At 44.5% G+C, this 12,466-nt stretch overlaps 1 pseudogene; it reads left to right on the forward strand.

Annotated features, from left to right (window-relative positions):
- Positions 1-2,707: 2,707 nt before the first annotated feature.
- Positions 2,708-12,175, forward strand: LOC140901556 (transmembrane protein 45B-like; annotated as a pseudogene).
- The last annotated feature ends 291 nt before the right edge of the window (positions 12,176-12,466 follow it).

The following is a 12,466-nucleotide window of genomic DNA, read 5'->3' on the forward strand; positions in this document are numbered from 1 at the left end:
AGACCCCATGCATCAGGTTGCAATGCCACTCATTTTGGGGGCCCTCTCTAAAGGGATGGTCTGAGACAAACTGCTCCTCCCCACTAGGCAGCCCTGTATGCAGAAAATGTTCTGCTTCAACTGGGACGGAGGGTTTTGGGGGTCAAAGTAGGTCTGTGCCATGAAACCCAAGACTGTTGGGAGGTCTCTCTCTCTCTCTCTCTGTGTTTTGGGTTCTTGTGAGTTGTTCTGAATTCTAAGAAATAAAGTCATGTTACATTGTAACCTTCTAGCAAGAGTATTTTATGTTTTTACCTAACCTATCTCTTTGCCGTGAAGTGTAACAATCAGAACGTCCTGAGTTTGGCAAATTCCATTGTCACTGCTGTGCCCATGTCCAGTGAACATGTGTTTCTGGCTTTGTCTTGATTCTTTAATTGTTTGGTCTTTCCAGAACCAGGCCTACCTCTGGTGTGATTCTCTCATTGTCATCGTTTCTCTTTTAATATAAACAAAACAGCCAATCACTTTAAACTGCTACATTCCTGGATACTGACGACCCTCCATGGTTGTTTCTCATGCCTCATGCGCGTTAATTTTCTTTGCAGCACCATGTTTACATTTATCTGGAAGCTAAAAAAAAAAAAATTACCACAAAGCAGCATTTCCCAAACACGTGAACCCTGAGTGCCATTGGAAAAATGAAATGAATTGCACCTCTCTCTCCCTACACCTTATGGTGTTAAAGGTTTGGGCATAACACTTCTGTACCCCACCCCACCCTGGGTACTCCTTTATGTCCCACCCCTAGGGGGAGACACCCCACACTTTGGGAAATGTTGTGATAAATAGTGTCACTCTTTGGTGTGGTTTAGGCCAGTGTGGAAGAGCAGTTGGAGGCCTCTGCGAAACTGGCAGCAGAGGACTACCTTTTTTTAAACTGGGAAAGAGGTTAGTAAAATGAGCCCCAAGCAACAGACCCCAACAACTGTGTGGGTTGAGTGGCGTGGGTGAGGTTGGGTGCGGTATGGAGTCTTTTTTTTGCGGTGTTCTTTCACAGCCTCATCTGCATGTGCTTCTGCTGCTGTTGCTCAAATCCAGATCGTTACAGACACAGCGGCACCTTGATCACTGCAAGAGCTAGGCTAGGAAGTGAGCATCTGGCGCAGAAAGCATAGGAGAAATTTTCCCGCCATTAACCTCCAACTCGAAAGGGGAATGTCCGTGTCTATTTAAAGGGCTAGGGCTATCAGCCTAGAAGTACTCACAAGAGCAAGGAGACATATGCTTTCTTTAAGGAGACTGGAGACCTCTCAGAAGCATCAGGGTTTGTGCTGTTGTCAGGATTATTTTTTGCCAGGAAAGGATCTGGAGAAAAGGAGACCCCTACGTAAGTCGGCATGAAGTGGTGGTAATTAGGTACAGTGAACCCAATAATTAAATCTCCCCACTCCCCTAGGAAATTTCAGTCCTTGTTTGTTCCCAACTCAGGATGTTATTTTAGGCTTGTAAAGCTAGTTTGCGTTCACAAACCTTTCCTTCCCCCCACCTTCTACTATTAAAAAACAAATGGGAAAATCCCACCTTTATTCCAAAGCTGATTCAATTTTTCATGGCTTTCTAGCTGAAGGAAAACTTGGGCTGTGTGGAAAAGCGGACCGTCCCCCCCATCAGCTGCCACTAGTGGGTGCTTTTTAGATAATGTGTCGTTTCCATTAGGATTTTGTCTTTCTCCCCGTTTGCTCTGTTTTCTCATGCATTTGTTGTTTGCATTTCTTTAATGTGGTCTGCAATCTGCTCTTTTCCCACCTTCTCCTTCACTGTATTTTTCTCTCTTAACTCATCCCTTCGCTTCTAGAGTGGATTTGAGATGGAGCTGACCTCTTGAACTCACGCCATTCAAGGTGTGTGTGAAATTAGATGGAACAAGTTCACCCATTCCTAGTTTTGATCAAAGGTATTTGATTACAATACTCTTGTCTTTATGCTTTCCTGTTTTGCTGGCTTTGGGAAGGCTTTAATTATGGACCCTGACTACATTTGAATTTAATTATTTTTAACTAAATTTCATCTGTGCCTACTGCCTTGGATTGGTACATTTTTGTTAAAAGTCAAGCCATGATCGCATGTATCAGTTAAAGAACAAGAGTGTGGTGGGCTTATGAATGTAGTCTTCCTATCTCTTGCAATTTTATCATGAATCTTGTGATATTTCATGTTTTTCTTAAGGTTCCAGCTCTTGGAAGTATGTGACCATGGAAGAATCTCAGCTTTCATTTAAAAAACAAAATAAGTTTCTAGTCCTTATGGTTGCAGAAAAAAGCATGAAAATGTGAACTGAATGCACCCTAAAGGATTTGGATACCAAAAGGCAAATAAAAATAACCCCAATTTATCACTTCTTTTAAAAAAAATCTATTTCTTGTTTAAAATAATCTCCTAATTTTTGGGCAGTCTGACTCATGACTTTCAATAGATTACATAGAGATTTTTTTAAGGATGGGAGGATGTGAATCATTTCACCCTGGAAAAATGTTGGAAGAGGAGTGAGGGGCTGCCAATGTTTTAACAAGATGCCTCATAAAACATTTTACCATTAGGAGCTCAGACGACTATGGCAATGGGCAGCAGTATAAAACCCAAATATAAATAGTCACTTCATGCTTCTAGGGTTCTTACATAAGCTGTTTGCCTCATAGATCCAAGTGTCCTGAGAGCTGTCTCTGTGATGGGAACTTTCCAAGGACACACCCTTCCAGGAACTTTCTTCCTGCTCTTTGGGCTCTGGTGGGCTGTGAAATGCCCGCTGAAATACTTCAATCAGAAGATGAAGCCCTCTGTCTGCACAAACCTGCGCTTCCAGAGACTGGAGCTCCTAGAGGGATGGCCAAAGCTTTCTGGGCTCTGCTGGGTAAGGACAATTATCATCTCGCTTGCAGCTTCTGGGATTACCTCGCTCTCAATGAATAATTCAAACGAATCCATGTGTCATACAGTTTAAAGCCAGAAGAAACCACAGTATCATCTAATCTGACCTCCTGTTTATCACAGTCCACCAACCCACACCCAGCAGCCGCTCACAAATCCAACAATAATTGCTGACAAGAGTTAGTTATTATATAAATCATCCAGACACACACACTTGCTTGGACTCAGACCGGGCTGTCGCTGGCGCATGAGTGATTTCAGCAAGATTCTTCTCTGTGGTTTCCCCCTTTTCCCCGGCATGGGAGGTTGCGTCCAGAGAAGTAACATTTTTAGGGAATGCAGGTGTCCTAAAATTTCTACATCATGCAAGGTTTTGGTCCTGCTATGCCCTTGATCTTTGTGTGACCACTGAATATAAATACTTTAATTTCTGAAAAAAGAAAAGGAGTACGTGTGGCACCTTAGAGACTAACAAATTTAGTCGCTAAGGTGCCACAAGTACTCCTTTTTCTTTTTGCGAATACAGACTAACATGGCTGCTACTCTGAAACCTTTAATTTCTGAGGCTGTAATTCCAGTGATATAGTTTGCCATCCCCACAATAAAACCATAGCACATCCTCGCCAACCCAGGCAGGAGTGTTCTTAATTTAACTTGTTTCCTTATCCCTTGCGTGGGGCAGGAAAATGGCAGGATTATGTGGGCTCAAGAAGGGGCAGAGGAGTGAGTCAACTGTGAAGTAGCCAGAAATCAATACTCTTTAATACCCAATGAACAGGGGCATGATCCAAAACAAAACAGAGTGAGTGGGGAGTACAGGTAGGAGACTGGGTGGCTTAGAGATGGTTTAGTGTGAAATCTGTCATCTCTAGAATCCTGAGTCGTGTTCAAACAAGTTTGGTCTCATTCCAGTCTATAGTGAGCTGTTGTTGAGCATATAATAAAACCTGGCACAAGTGGCAGTCTGTCCATCTAGCAGATGTATATCTCACCCATCACAATAATATCTGGATTTATTTGGATGGATTTACCCTCACAGCATCAATTTGAAGTAGTTTCCCTTTATACAGACAGGGCAGTTGAGGCTCAGAGAGGTTCAGTGACTTGCCCAAGGTCACATAGGAAGTCTGTGGCAGTGCCAGGAGTTGAATTCGTATCTATTATTCATTTGTGTTATGGCAGTGCCTAGAAGCCCCAGTCATGGATCAGAGCCATAGTGTGCTAGACTCTCTGTACAAATTCTCTTTTTTCCCCCAATCCAATTCCATAGATACATGACCATCCTTTCTGGGCCTTTTGAAAAGGCCCACGGCTGGAGTAGCAAATTATAACTAAGATGCATTCTCGCCCCTATGTGTGGAAACCCAAGACTGGAATTGTAGGATTTTGCTGCAGTTTGAGATAGCAGGATGTAGGCAGAGCTGGGGTGGGAGGGAAGCTTACACAGCATCTGGCTGCACTATGCCTGGCTTTTGCCACTGCTATTTGTCTTTCACATTCAGAAGCATCAGCTCAAACAAAACAACAGAGGGGTTTTGGGGGGAGGAAGGAGGGCCAGGGCAAAATCTGAAACTGAAGCCTCCTACCCTTCCAAAAAATGACCACTGAGGAGGGGTGGGAGCAGGGTTGGAAAGCGAGTCTGCCCTGCACTCACCTCACAGTGGCAACTCCTGCCCTGTGGGACTAGGGCCTGCTCCATAATGCTGCAGGCATTATGATCTGATGCATGGCATTGCAGTTTGGGGCCCTCTCAAATGGGGGTCCAGGGGCAAAACGTGCTCCCTTTGCTCCTCCCCCTCCCCTGGGCAGCCCTGCAAACACTGACTGATGATACTAAATAGATTTCTCAATGCATGGTTAAAGTCGCTCTAACCTTGAAAACGTTCTCCCTTCCAACATGCCCTCACTTGGAAGAAGGCCCAACTCATTGTTTGCCTCTGTTAAGGAATGCTCGGTGAGATGTTTGCACCCGGTGGCCCTTACCTACATCTCTACGATAAGGAGGCCCACAAATGGGTGATGCTAACCACCTGGCAGCACACGACCAGGTAGTTGTTCTTCGGGATCTCCGGCATAGTGGATGTGCTCACCTATTTCCAGTTCTGGGTACCCCAGGGGCTGGATCGCTTCATGGCACTGTTTATTGAAGGTTAGTAACACCGATATAAGGCTAAGCTGTTTGCACGATAGCTGGGCTATCAAATACCTGTCACGGTGATGGGGAAACAAGTCAATAGAAGGGGATCTTCAAATCCAGTTCACTGAGTGTCTGACTAATTCTTTGTGGGGGGATGGAGGGGGTTTGTGGTAATGGTAAGTTTGCAGATATCACTCAGCTGAAGCTCTGTGTAAGCTTGAAAGCTTGTCTCGCCCACCAGTAGAAGTTGGTCCAATCAAATATATTACCTCATCCACTTTGTCTCTCAGATACCATATAGGCATGCTTGTAGTATCTGCCTCCTAGCACACTGTGATTGCCCATGTGTTGTCAGGGGCATAGGCAAAAGCCTCTCAGGTTCCTACCTTAAGGTAATAATTATACCATAATTATCTGGGGGCAACATCCTATTTAACTGAAGTGTTTCTTTAAGATACTCATCATCGGGGCAAGCACAAGGGAGGGCAAGCAGGAGCATGGGCAGCTAAAATCTTGCATATTTTTAGCCAATGCCTATGGAAAATACCATTATCTCTATTTTACAGGGGAGGGAGACAAAGAGTAGGGGGTGTAAAAATTCTTGCTTCAAAACCACTGTGGGCTGGTGGATTAGGTATGGTTCTGTGGTCAGCAGACCTGTGTTATCAAATTGTTCTTCCAGCCCTGTACAGTAAGGGAGTCCTACTAGCCGGGCAAGGGGGTCTAGAAGAATCGTACCTTAAAAATGTGAGTTTACTCCGTTTACGGAAGAGATCATATTTCACTAATAGCTGCTCTGTAAGAGGGCTGGGTTTCAGGTTTGGTAACTTTTTAGGTCAAAGCAGCATCTGTGACATTTTTCCAACAGAGTGAAGATTCTCTTCCTGTAACATAGTATGTGCCCTTACTGACTCTTGGATTTGGCAAGGGATTTCCCCAGCCCTGGGAGTGGTTCCAGAGACATGAGAAGAAGGACCCTGATGTGTACTCTTGAAGTTTGGGTCAATGAAACAGATTCAGATAATATGCTTTGTCTACTACATTAACCCCCGCAAATCTGCCATCATTAGCACTTGCCGGATTTTGTTTGGTGTCAACCTTCTAATGCGTAGGTAATGCTTCCCCCTCTGCATTTAACCTTCATTTCAGCTTAGATCTGCCACAACTACTAGCTGTTATTCTCTGTCGTCCTTCTTTGCCCGAGAGCAGGATGCACTGTCTTGGCCAACTCCACAACATCTGTGCGCTCTCTCAAATAAGGCACAGGCTGCTGGCTTGATTTTTTTTCTTCTTCTCCCAATTATGATAAAAGCAATGAATGGCAGACACACAGAAAGAGGCATTGATCAATTACTTTTTCCTGAGGCATAGGCAGGTCATGGTGGATTTCTCCTGAGAGTCTCCAACTATGTCCTTATACTCTAGCATATTTATTCCTTTGCACATTAACTAACCATCTAACTAAGAGTAAGCATTGTGTCTGACATAACCTGTACAATATGCAAGCTCAGGCTTCAGTTTACATAACTTTTGATGTCCATGCTATTTTTATATCATCACGTCCCTTTGCTCTGTTTATGCTAACCATACCACTTAATGTAATTATGCAAAGTACTCCGATCACTGCTTCCCTGAGACCTTTTGCCATTTCTGCTGCACTCTATGTATTCTCAAGGAGGGTAAACACTTAGGTCAGTTTCTTGGTCCAGATGGTTTGATTGCTGGCTGGAGGTTCCTTGAGGTGGAATGCTGTGCTGGTCCATCGCTTTGCAAGGTGGCCGTTAGTAAAGTACTCAGAGTGTGTCTCCACTGGAGTTGAAGGTGTAATTTTCAGCTTGGGTAGACATGTCCATGCTAGCTCTGATCAAGCAAGCATGCTAAAAATAGCAGTGTAGCCATGGCTTCATAGGCAGCAGGATGGGCTAGCTGCCCTGAGTGCATACCTAGGGTCTCGGACAGGATTATAATCAGACGGCTAAGCAGTCCCACTGCCCATGGAGACACAGCGACACTGCTATTAAAAACATGGGTATGTCTATCTGAGCTGGAAATTACACCTACATCTCCAGTGTAGACATACCCATAGTAGCAGAGGGACGGGGTTACCTCTAAAGGAGATTTGTTGGTAGAACTAAGTTAACCTCTGCTCCCGCTTATAATCTTAGGAGTGAGGTGAGGAGGAGGAGGATGCAAAGCTCGCCAAGTGCGGTGTTCCCCGAAGCCTGACACTCCAGCCCTGCCAGATCTATCTGGAATGGCACTAACCCAGTGGAGACATTTTGTCATCCAAGTTATGGGTGGGGAGACCCATGGTACTGTGTGTGTGGCAGGGAGTCTCTGACACCCCCCTCCCAATAAATTAAAATGACCAGGGTCACTGAGGTATGTCTACACTGCAGCAGGGAGCGAGCCTCCCAGCCTGGGTACACAGATTGTGCTAGGGGGGCTTGAGCTAAGGCACTGACTAGAACAGCATGGGTGTTGCCAGTGCAAGCTGGAGCTCGGGCTCTCAAGCTAATAGGAGGCTGTCTCCCTGGGTTGGGAGGCTCGCTCCCAGCTGCACTGTAGACATTCCCTGAGGGGCTCACTTTCACCTTTTAAGTGCTGTCTTACCAAAGTAGCTGCTCCCAGGTTATGACAGACCCCCCCCCCCCCCCCCCGACCACCACCACACACACACACTTTTTTCAGATCTCTTTAAGCTCTGGAATCACAGTCCCCCAAAGCTCCACAGAAGCCATTGGCATGTGATGATCTCTCTTGGCATGTTGTATAATCAGCCCTCAGGGCAGTATCTGAGCACCTCCCACTTGAAATATATCACAATAACAAAGTCCCTAGTGACTCCTCCTCTGGCTCTGAATAGTGCTCTCCCCAAACATCCCCTCCCTCACTCTGCCTTCCAGATTTCCAGTCCCTCTTGCCCCACACCTCATCCTCCCCAATGCCAAGCTCTCTTTTCCCCCTCCCCCCCGCCTCAGACACATCTCCTCCCCAAATCTCCCTGAGCCTCTTTGTCCCACGCCCAGCAACTCCAGCCTGGCCAACTCTCTTGTGATTTTATCAAGGGTCTACTCTTTTCTTCTTAAAGCTCCAGGCGTTGGCATCGTGCTATTGCAAGAGACTCCCAGCTTTCATTTAACTACTGCTACTAATTAACTAATTAATTAAGTTTTTACCTCTTGTGCTTTCAGAAAAAAGTTTTTGAAAACATGAAGGGAGTGAACCCTAAAGGCTCAGAAGACAAGTAAAAAGAATCCCAAGTTTATTACTTTGTCTTAAAAATAGTGATTTTAAAAAAAATCTCATGATTTTTCAGGGACGGACTCACCTCTCCCATACCACACCCTACTTCGTGAAGGAGGAGGGGGTTGCTGCAGCTAGCTCATTCCCCGCCCCCCCTCCCCAAGCTGGCTGGGATGCCCCTGCTCTCTGCTCAGAGCTAGGGCTGGGAGGTGAACAGCTGATCCAGCACCAGAAAGCAGCCTCCTGCCTGCCCAGTAGGAGGGAATAGAGTGGTCCTAGGAGCAGCAAGTTTCAACTTCAGTGGCCCCCCCTCTGCCTAGCTGATCTGCTAAAGAGCCAGCCAGCGATGAGGGATGGATAAAGCAGCCTCAGATTCCATTCTGCCTCCCTTCCTCTTCCCAGGTGTGGGCTGAAGGTTGGGGGAAGAGTAGGGGGAACAATTTCCTCCTCCCCGATGAAAATTGAGTAAAAATTGCATCCATGCATGCACTAACGGGATGAAACACCATGGATCTTCTGCCACCCAAAACCACAATAATCTGTCTAGTTTTAAAATAGTAATTACAGGTTGGAATCGCCTTTCCTAGAACTGGAACAGACACAGTGATCCTCCCTGGAATGACTCCATTCAAGTTGGTAAATTTTATTCAGGGTAATTAAGTAATTCATTGTTTAGAAAATTATCTCACCCACTCCAAAAGTCACACAACTTCCCACACTTCGTGCCAAATCCTGAAGTCCTTCCTCAGTTTTTACTGAGTTCTTATTGGGGGTCAAGGAAAATGGAGTTTTGTTGATATAAAGACTTCAGAATTTGACCCATTATAGTTACAAGAATCACTTCACCCACCAGTGAAACAAATCCGCCTCTGGGCTGAAATAGATCAGCTGTTACATAGTGCAGAACAGGTCCAACTATATGGGCTCTTTCGTTGATACTGTGGGGAGAGGGGTAGTTCTTTCTTCCCCTCCCACCCCAAGAAATCAAGGAGAAAATCTCAGAAGAGCACCCCTCTGGTGTAACTACATTAATCAGACCTATCTAATTCGAAGATGCTCTACAGACATGTAAAGTAGTCCCGTCCATGAAGAGTTCCAAATCCACAGATCACAGAATTATGACAAGTATACTTCGTTAATTGCAGCCCAAGTTCCAGGGGCCTGTGGTGGCTGATTGGCTAGAAGAGGAACAATGAAGCAGAATTACATAGTTTGAATTTTGGCAGGTTGTGTCTTCTACTTTCATGTCCTGCACCTCTCTGGGCTGGATCAACACATCCACTTTCTACTGCTCATCAGTATATTTAGCACTGCCATCTGCTGTCTGCTGGAAGTGTTCATAGGAGATCACCCATCCTGGAGCTCTTCAGTGTTAGCATGGTCCTCACCCAGGGATCCTGGTTCTGGCAGGTCATTTGTCCTGACCAAGTACTTTTGGCTTATGTCTATATCAAGCTGTCTATATCAAGCTGTCTATATCAAGCTCTCGGAGATTGCTATCCCTTCCCTCCATTCAGGGTATAAATTTCAGGGAGCATTATCAGGTTTACTTAAATTGCATGACTGTAGTAATTCTTCCTTCTCTAGACCATAGCAGATTTCTCATATATTTACCTTCAGGTTTAGCAGAAAGCAATAATCACATATGGTATTTGTATTACTGAATAAGTGCTGTTCCAGCTGAGAATGCTCATGCTTATCTGTATGTTGCGGTATTGAATGAATGGGCAGTCAAATAAGCATTTGTGTGGTAATTAGCTATCATAAAAAGATTAATTCTGTGATTGCATTGTCTGATCACCATGTTATTGTCCTGGGGAATATCATGAATGTCTCATAGCATATAATTTTCACCAGGCACTCAGATGCTATAGTGACATGGGCCCAGCGCTCAGGTTGTTGCTGGAACACTGCGGTAACACTCTCTTTTGGGGAGCCAGAATGGTGTACTTCCAATACTTTTGTTCCAGCGCTTTGTTCTGACGCTTCTTATTTTAAGGAGTCAAGCACTGTACGAGTCACATAGCTATCTAGATAAATAGCTACGACTGATTATAAATGTACTTCAGGTCCTGGGAAGACCCCGATCTGTAAAACCGCAAGTGCTTTGAGATAGTCAGTCAGAAAACATTTGGGACATCTGTATAGTTTTTTCTGTTGTTATTAACTGGAAGCAGTAACTGGTGAAGCCAGGGCAGAAATGACAATGGAGTAACAGCAGCTTTCTCAAAAAATAGGTTTAATGTATCAATTTAATTCCTTTTTCTTCTAAATCCCTTTCCTCAGCTCATGTTTTTATTCCCCTCCCTTCCTTTTTAACTGAGGTGGAGGGCAATGAAACACTGTAAATTATTTTCCCTCCCCCGCCCCCCCAAGGGAACTGAAAAGCCATTTGTGTAGTGGTTGTGCCTTGGGCACTTGGAATGGGACCATCAGTGATGCCACATCCTGGTGCAGAGCTGACACTTAAGTGTTCAAAAGTAGCCACTGATGTGGAGGTGGTTCAATCTCTGACACAAACGCACCCGACATGAACACTTGCCCATGCAAATTTTAAATTCTGTTTTGCTGAAACACTCGTGCATGTGGCTTTGTTCGTGCATGTGGCTTTGTTCATGCATGCCAGGAAAATCTTGGTCACAGAACATTTATGGAAAGGGAAGGGCACGGTTGAAGGAAATTAATTTAAAAGCTTGATGGCATATTTGTGAAAATGCCTTTCTGCAGTATCCATCACCTTTAATTGTAATGGGAGGAGGAAGAGGTGGAAGGATGATAGGCATTGGGTGGGCTGACAAGGGTTCTGTATATGAAAGATAATATATCATTTTATTCTAACCAGATTGGGTTTGTGCTGTACCCACCATGGGGGGGAGAGGGGACAGGGGCAGGCTGGGACCAGACTGACCGTGATAACATCATGTTTATCACCATGTGCTGCTTCTGGCACGATGCAGTGGCTTTTCTCTTCACTGTCTATAACTACACCATCATTTACTGGTAGGTGGTGGTGCTGGGCAAGGGTGGCAGAATATTTTGTGTATTATACAGTAACTAGCCAGGGCTTGTGTTACTGACACACAATCGGTACTGAGCGGTTTCAGTTCCATGATACGCTGAGGGGCTTATGTTTTGCTTTGAGTGTTTGCTGCTTTTATAGAAATTCTGAGGCCAATCACACAAGGCAATGAGGAAAACATACTTTATAATTAGAGCAGAGAATACCATTGAATTGCTTAACCCTCTTCACCGTGGCCAATACTTCAATGCATCCCAGGTTCAGTCTTATATGTGTGATTATATGGAGTATTGGGAGGGTTGGCCCTAGCTGCACTGAAAAAAAAAAAAAAAATCTCTGGCGAGGAATTGTGAACTGAAGCAGTTAACCGAAAAGTCACAGCTTTTGGACTATGGTCATTTTGGGACATATGGGGGAAATACTAGCAAAGAGCCCCACGTTTTGTATTACATTACGTTTACCTAGACAAATGTGGTGAGAGTCCAAAAACTACTTTAAAATGCAGAAGGGAATTTTGAGCCCCTAGGTAAATCCTTGGTGAATATATCCATGGTGGGTGAAATTCAACCCCCTGCAAGAGGGTCAGTGCAAAACGTATACGCCATTTTAAACCCACTTTACTCTTTGAAAGAAGTTTAAAGTAGGACTCACCGTTCGTTGTGCCAGCCCTAGGAAGGGAAGTGAATTTCATGCTTTCTGGTGTGCATCAGCATTTGTTTTTTAATTGCACCTGGTCAACATTTGTTTGTTACAGCTGCCTTAAGAGATGCACGAGAAACTCTAGAAGCACAGAGAATGGAATCGAGAAATTTAAGTTAGACACCTGCTCCTACACTGTCCTTTTAGATGGATCAGATGAAGAGTAAGGACAACAAATCCAAGCAACTTTTTTTTTCCTAAAGATCTTGAGGAATTTTAAGTGCAAGATATTTTTCAAGTAAAAAGACAACGTACAGGTGTTCCTGCAAATTGTAAGCATGTTTGAATGCCCTCTCCTTTCCCAAATCATTTACAAATGGATCCTTCCTGATTTCTGGGGACATACTTGGTTTCTGAAAGTAACTGTTTGCTATTGTATGTGTCTGGGGCGGGTATCTAAGTTATTGGCTTTTGCTTCTGCTCTCTGAATTGAAGACTGACACTTTTAATCAGAAGAC

Source organism: Lepidochelys kempii, chromosome 22 (genome assembly GCF_965140265.1).
Source record: "Lepidochelys kempii isolate rLepKem1 chromosome 22, rLepKem1.hap2, whole genome shotgun sequence".
Taxonomy (NCBI): domain Eukaryota; kingdom Metazoa; phylum Chordata; order Testudines; family Cheloniidae; genus Lepidochelys; species Lepidochelys kempii.